At 28.6% G+C, this 8,611-nt stretch overlaps 1 long non-coding RNA gene across 1 annotated transcript in view; it reads right to left on the minus strand.

Moving 5' to 3' along the window:
* Positions 1–4,885: 4,885 nt before the first annotated feature.
* Positions 4,886–8,611, minus strand: part of LOC111628699 — a 10,992-nt gene continuing 7,266 nt past the window's right edge. Inside the window, exon 2 of the long non-coding RNA XR_002757208.1 lies at positions 4,886–5,003. This is a non-coding gene — a long non-coding RNA (uncharacterized LOC111628699). The remainder of the gene's footprint in view (positions 5,004–8,611) is intronic.

Consider the following 8,611-nt stretch of genomic DNA (forward strand, 5'->3'; position numbering starts at 1 on the left):
TTTTTTTTTTTTTTTTTTTTTTTTTCGTTTCGTAATGGAAAACAGTGACGTGACGATTTTAAGCTAAGTATTTTATGTAGAGTAGCTACTCAGTATCATCTTAGAGTTTATTATAATTATGGATTAATAATTATGGACCCATAAATTCCCACTGCAACCGTCTGTTTGTCCTTCCTAAAGCTCGAGAACGAAGTTAGACAGATGAAAGTTGAAACCAGATATGGAAATCGTAGAGGCAGGAGGTCCCGATTAACTATATACGAACTTCCGGCACAAGCTGGAAGTTACGTTATTTCAATTCAAAAAGTTTTCCCTGAAAGGAGTTAGTTAGATGGCCGGCACGACTCTACTGTTAACAAGGAAAGTATGATGTACAGGGGTTAAATTAAAAAAAATATATTTTTATATATCATAACATGATCTTATTCTGAAAATATTAAATATGAATTTCTAAAATAACTTTAGTTTGCACGCTCTTCGTCACGAATGTGTTTCATAATGGTACGAGATAGAAAATAAAAAAATAAAAGTACGTTGCAAAGCCCTCTGAGACCTCATATCAAAATCTTTCCTGAAATGCGGTCCTCCAGGTTATTCATCATTTTTTTATCATGCCGACGAACATTTTATTAAAAATATGAAAATTTTTTACTTATTTAGTTTCAATAAAATTTTCATTTACTGAATAAATAATAATAATAATAATCATAATAAATCTGTTAAATTTCTAAGGATATTTAGATTAAAATTCTAATAATTAATATAAGTTTCGCATCGTATTTAAATTATCTCAAAAGAAAATAATTAAAATCGAAACAATAGTTCTCAATTTAAGCCAAAGTAACAATTAATTACTCTCTGTTTGTTATTTTTCATTGTGAAGAATGCATTTTTTCTATCCATCACAACCCATTTCTTCTTTTGATTACTTTCATTTGAAAGTGTAAAGTTTTATATAAGTGAAAGGATCTCAATTAAAAGATAAGTGTAAATCCATCTTCAATATTCAAAAAACTTATTATTAATTTTAGAATTTTTCAATTTTCAGGTCAAGAGATCCAAAAGGGAAGTTTTTTTTTATTTTTTAACATTCAATGATTGATTATTTATAATTTCGATTTATATATCAGGTGACGAATCAATCGAAAATGCTTCAAAGACACAGCATGATTGTCATTTTAGTGTTTTAGAATTGCTGATTGAAAACTTTGTGGAAAATTGGATTTGCAAATTGCACTGGAAGATCTCAATACTTGATTATAGAAGAAAATACCATTTGATTGGATATATTTGCCTGTCTTATCTCTTATAAATTGCAAACAATGTACAGAATTAATTTTTAATTTCAATTGGATAGTGCTTCAGCATTGTTGTGCCACCAATGATAAAACTTTACTGTTTTCCTCACTTGGATATGGTGTACCAATTCCAGTTCCATAACATTCTAAATGTATGAATACAGAATTTCAAAGATGATTTTGCATATCTCAACAATATTTGTATTTGTAAATGTGGTGATTCCAGTTTTTCCCATAATGGCGATTCTGCCTAGTCTTTACGGGGTTTCTGGGCAAACGAAAAACCCACGGAGGAGGGTGAGACCTTGACGGTGGTTCCGTGGCTTCCTATAGAATTTATATTCTGTGACTAACATCAACCAGCAGAAACTTTAATATTCTTAAAGTTAAAGAACATTTTCAAGACTAAAACAAAAATTTAATTATATTTTTAAATATAATGTAATTAAATTTTTTGTTTTAGTTTTGAAAATGTTCTTTAACTTTAAGAATATTAATTTCTTAAGTCTTCTTAAGCCATCAAATATATTACATTAACATAGGCCACGGAAATAGAAAACAGGAAAAATCATTTTTTTTTCTGCATTTGGCATTGTAACAAGATAATGAATTAAATTAAAAATTTTTTATAATTATATATTTAACATTTTTAATTTATTGTTGGGGCTGTATATTGAGGTTTGCATTTTACTAGTCTATATATAATCGAGATGGGTTGATAATAATAATAATAAGCGAAGAGCCCAAACAATTAGGAATTGAAACTTGAAATTTGGTATACAGTTAGGTTACATCATGAGAATGCATACTAAGAAGGGATTTTTGGAAATTCTCCCTCCTGCAGGGGAAGAGAGTTAATGATTATCCTGAAGAACTCTGCTTCTACTGTACTATTTTAGATGCGTTTTTTGCAGGAAATCAAACATATTTTTAGATCCATCTAAAAATTCTTTAAGTCTCAGAAGAGGGGGAACTAATTCTTGCACCCAGGTAAGATTGGCTATAATCTAATAATCTTAATCTTTGCTATTGTTACTGTTTGCAGAAGCAACAGTTCATCTCCTAGTTTCTCATATTTCAGAGGAAAAAATTAAATTTTTATTAGCATTATTTCATTAAAAAATTTTTTTAATGAAATATTTACTGGGCCAAGAGCAATTTCCATATCCACAGGCCATGCTCTATTTCCATTACACATATATGGCTAACATGTTGCTCCTAACACAGCACAGATTTCAATGTATAATGTGTGTTGATATTTGCAACACATGGTGCTTAATGTGTTAAATCAGAAATTTCTTTGTTATTGTTGTTAAGAATAAATATTTAATAACCTAAACAAATTCACATTACATGACAAATGACATTGACAATGATTACAATAATCAGTATCTAACTGATCTAAACCTTGGTGATCCAAAATTTCAGTTAATCCAAGTAGGGAGGAATCCTAAGTCTCTCCCCCCCCCACAAAATGCAACCCATTGTGCTTACCTCACACCACTCAGAATACATGGTATGTATTCATGCTCTGTATGAGCCTCAAGATAAGTTTAATTTCTATTCCAATAACAAGTTTTAAAGATTAGTCTCCTATCTCCTTCTTCCTATATGTCAAACAATTATTCAGAGAAAAAAGTTGAAAACCCTTTGCTTACACAGGTTTATCATTTCTCAAAAACCTGACTGATGTCAGTCATCCTGATATAATACCACAGACTCATCCAACAACAGTATGTTGAGAAACCCCATATTAACATTAAAAATATATTGGAAAAAAGAATTTCAGATAATCCAAAATACTTGCTATTCTGAACAGGTTCAAATTAGTAAATCATATGATAATCATCAAATTAGATCACACTATTATCTTGATAATAGTGTGTCTAATTTAGAAGATAAGCATAATATGAATTCAAATCAATAATTTAAAAAAAAAGTTTTTTGTCTATTTTTTAATTATTTCTGCTCTATGGACACTAAGGCCTTTTTAGCAAGCACATTATGGTTTTGGCCAAGCCTACAATGAAGACAACTGAGTTGTGACGGGCAAGACCCTACACATCTGGATAAACCACCTTAAGCAATTCCTGGGGCTTTTGACTTGTCCAGATTCAATCCTGGGTCTCCAGAGCGGTAAAGCTGCTACCTTAAATGCTCAGCCATCCAGCCATTAAATTCTTTGTATAATTTGCTAAGTCAGCAATTTATACATTTTAAATCAAATCTTTAGTATTAATTAAATCTTAGCCATTATAAACTTATTTTTTAATAAAATTTATAATTTGTTATAAATATATTGTTGTATTAACTATTGTCATTTAATTCCATTAACAAATAAAAATCACATTCATGGAACTAATCTCAAAGTATGCCATCAATTTCTGAACACTAGCAGATCACTTGGAAACTCTAATGCAGAGCTTCTTAAAGTGGGGTCTGTGAGATGGCCTCAGGTAGTTAGAACAAAAGCGACATTGTCATTAAATAAAATTGTTTCAGGGGTAATATATTATTTTATATATATGATATGAAAAAAATTGAAAAAATGAAAATGCAGTGGAAATAAAAAGTATACTATACAGATTTAATCAATGGAACAGGAGTTACAGAGTGATGGGTATACTGTACACGAGAGACCATGAGTTAGAAGAATTGTCCTCAGGAGGCCATGACTCAAAACAGGTTAAGTACTACTATAATGAATTGGGATGGTTGTTATTTATAAAAATTTTGTTATATTTTACTTTACTCAAATAATTTGGAGAAAAAGGAAAATCATCTGGTATCCTGACATTTATGTTGCTTTAAAGTTATAAATATTATTATTAAATATAATTTTTTAATATCATTTGCAATTAGTACTAATCATAACACTTTACTCATATGATAAACAATATTTTAAGCAATGTGTAATTTAATGTTTGTTTATTTACATTTATCCCACAAAAAGTGTATGTACTGTACCTTGTACTAAATATTTTTGTTATTCTGACAAATAACATATTGTAGATATAAAAGTTGTCTATATAAAATTTTTATTTTCTGTATATGACTGAAAAAAATTAGACAAATGCAATTATTGTACTTACAAATTATTTTTTATTGTAAGATAAATATATCTAACAAAAATAAACATGAAAAACTTCAAGTACTCTTAAATTATATATAAATTCATAATTATGCATGGGAGATTTTTTCAATACAAATTCCAGTTTCTTCTTTTAATTATCAGTGTCAAAATTTAATTATTATTTTATAAATCGGTGATAAATGCAAATTATTTATATTTTCTAAATATTAAATTTTTTTAATATTTTAATGTAAAACTTGTCTTCTAAATTAATAATAAAATTTTCATTTCACAAAATTGTATATATATTTTTGAATGCTTTTGAAAAATTTTCAAACTGAAATTTATGGATACATTATTTCAATATAATAATCAACATTAACTCCAACTTCTTATAAAACATTTATGAGTTTGTTATTCTTAACTAAAACAATAAATTCATGAATTATAAACAATTTTATAAACATCCTTAATGTTTATAAAATTGTTATTTTGTTTAGAAATTTCTTTCTTCTTTTACTAAATGTAATGAACATAGAGATTATTTTAGTAAATAAAACAATTTTACAAATGTCTCAACAAATTTTAGCTGATAATGAAACTTCACTCTCTTTCATCTTTTACACTAGATCCTGAAATATAAAATAAATTTATGTTAATTTTTTAAAATACTTTAAAAATTTAATACAGTACTAAAATTTATAGTAATTATAGATATTGTTATATGAAGGCGGATTGATAAATAAGGTCTCCATTTTTTATAATACTTGTTCAGAAAGAAGTAGCTAATGTGACTAGTTTTAAATAGTAATAAAAATCATGTATTTTATGTTGAAAAATAAATATTTATGATTGATTTATTGATATTTGATATTTATGACCTTTTAGAATGACAATTTTTTTAGACATTCAATCATTTTTGCATTCTGTACATGAAAAAACTTTCTGGTTTAGCCTTGATCATATTCATACAACAGCTTGTTGAATTTCAGGATCCAATGAATTATTGACCTTTCAATGCCACCAGAGGAGAATGTGAAACAATGTGTAGCTTTAATTCTTAAGCATATTTACTGTGTTTTTTTAGTGTAGTATAAATTTACATAGTAAAGGCAGAAAGAATTATCTTTTTCTTGCACTATGAGAATATGTCCAAAACACTGTGAATTTCAATAGATACACAACTTTTTAATGCTAAGATTTCAATCATTAATCACTATTTTCTATGAAATGAAGAAGATGAATTCAAGCTTAAACATGACTGCAACAAACAACACAGAACAATGAACTAAGACTGCATATACAGATTAGATATTTCTGGTTATTATATGATTGTAGTTGTAAGTTTATCTAAACAGTTTGCAGAATGCTATGGTAGGGAACCTATTTATCAATCAACTCTTCTATAATAGATTTTAGTCCTTTCATATCTGTTACTGATAATTTCTTTTACATTTTTTACAATCTAGTAAATTGACAGAAAAAAGAAAAACAATTTATCTTTCTATAGTCTTAATTTTATTAATTATAAAAAGAAAATATTACATAATATAAAATCAGTATAAAATTTGTATATAATTACTTATATGTGTAGTAAATATCATTGGTATCATAATCCAACATTTCATTGAACTTTTTAAAATTCTGAAATATTTTAATGTTAAATTTATTTTGCTGGTCAATTGTTTTAAACTGACAATATTTTGTATTAAATTTTTTTTTTTTTTTTTAATTTCTTCAGACCAAAGATTTGATCTCAAGATGGTAGTAACAGACCCAGCTGATCTGGCCATGGCCAGACCACTTTTTGCTACCAACATTACAAATACAGTTCTAATTTCAAATTACCCACTAGCAGTCAGACCAAACCAATGGAATGTCTAATTGAAAAGTCTTTTTCCATAGGGAGAGAGTTATCTCTAAAGGCTGGGTTATAAACTCCATTTGTTATCTATACGGCTGTACCATATTCCATAAAAAAAAGTTTGGATGCATCAAACTTTTACAGTTTAGTATGGAGAATCTTTAGACTACACATGTGCCATGTTGCCTTTCAATCAGAAGTTGAAAGCTGGAAGTAGCTGACGAGACATGGACAGATCAAGAACACAATAGAAATGGAATGACAAAAATATGTGGCATGTTGCATTATTGGAAATTATCACAGGAGTTTATATCATTAATAAAAAGCAGAAGTTTATTATTATTAAGCAGGCAGTGTCAACAATGGTAAGTGAACCCCATCAATATAAACAGACCACCAGTCAGATGTTTATGTTTGGCTGTCAACATATCAATAATAATATTTTGATTTACTACAGCTTTCTTAGTTTCCTTTTTTACAGTTTGATAGTTTTACATAACCTTGAATTTATATATGTCAAAATTATCTTATATAAAAAGAAAAAAATGTGAAAATTCAATATATGTCATGATCAGAATGTATTATAAAATTTGAATAAATATAAACAGAATTAGTAGAATGAATTGTAAAAAATAATGTCACCAATCAGCACTTTACTTTGTTCAACCAATATTTTAGAAATATTTATCTTAAATATAAAAAACCTCATAGTAATTTTTAGATCACCAGTAGATCTTATACATTTTTTCTTAAGTGATGGTTGAATTCTGAAATGTTTATGTATGCAAATGTAATTTATTCACCATAAATGTGGTTTACCAAATAAAATAAAACAACATTTTTTGGAATACCATTCAGTTTTATTATTATTCATGGAATTCATTCATAATTCCCTAAAAACTCTAAAATGGCTACTTTAAAATTACTTTTTTCAGTAACATTCATTTTCTTTATTATTTCAGTTATGTTTGTAGAAATTGAATATGCAAATATCTGATCACTTGTGTGACTGTCACTGCTGCAAAGTTGCCAGAACTGGCTGAATAGTGGTTAAAGCATTCATTATGCTCCAGATCATTGGCAGTTTCCATCTGTCTACTTCTCTTTCCTTTTATTCACATGATACCATCAGCTAGTGGTATCATAGATCTGACATTGTCACCTGTCAATGTAGATGAGGTACCATCATTGGATGTATTACAACTCTCAGTCCTCTCTGACAATGAACAAGATGTCCTGTCTCCTGATGTACACATGGCATCTTATTCATTGTCTGAAACATCCAATTTGTTTAGTACATCAAATGTACTTCAGGATGATATGTCTACATCCTGAGTCTGTCTTCTAAGAGAAAAGTCTGTATGACTTTTGTCTTATAAGAAAGGACATTCTTGTATGACTTGTAGTAATAGCTCATCACCTAAATATTCAATGGTGTTTGCCATAATACTAGAGCTTTGCTATTGATGCCAGTGATACAGCATTGCTAGGTTGAGCAAAAACAAAAAAACAGATTAGGTCAAATGTAACTTTTGACTGATTCATGTTACTTTTGAACAATATAAAATTTAAAGTAAGAGTTACATTGGTCATAAAGAAAACAAAAAAATAAATGAATATATAATTATAGTGTAGATCTGGCAACATCAAAGAGATATTTTCTCCAATTTACATCAAGAGTGCACATGCATACAGTGGTCTGCCTCATACATTGTAAAAATGTTTGGTTCCTTATGGATACAGACTTATGGTATTTTATAACTACTGCCATAAGTACTATCATTGCAAACACTTATGGATACAGATACAGTTATGATATAGAGTTTATAACCAAGTCCTTAAAGCATTGCTTTCCCCCCATCCTGGAAACACAAATTTATACCAAGGGAAATTTAGAAATTAGAAAACTTTCGAAATAACTAGGTAAGTATTAAAAGTAAAATCTATTATTATTATTATTATGTGTTGGGTTTAGTGGGTTATACTCGGTACACACCGGTGGCTGTGTACTATGCCGGACCAGAGTCAAGGCATAGCAACCAAAACAAAACTAAAATTAAATGTGTGTGTCAGTGTCAGTATTAAGAAATTTCCTAACAATATGGCATGTATTCAATATAGTGGCCTTCTGTAGTGTGATGTATGTATTTCTACTCAATTGTAATGTTCCCAGGCTTTTGTGTAGCATGTGTGGTATCACACCTGTACAGGAGAGAACGACAGGTACAATAACTACTCTATCCATCCTCCACAGATGGCTTATTTCCTGGGCGAGTTCTGTGTACTTGCTAATTTTTTGAGTGCATGTGTTTTGCATATTGTGAGTGTTTGGAATGGCTATGTCTATAATGTATGTGATTTTATTGTGTTTGTCAA

The sequence above is a fragment of the Centruroides sculpturatus genome, unplaced genomic scaffold (assembly GCF_000671375.1).
Source record: "Centruroides sculpturatus isolate CEXI.00-Female unplaced genomic scaffold, Cexi_2.0 scaffold30, whole genome shotgun sequence".
Lineage (NCBI taxonomy): Eukaryota > Metazoa > Arthropoda > Arachnida > Scorpiones > Buthidae > Centruroides > Centruroides sculpturatus.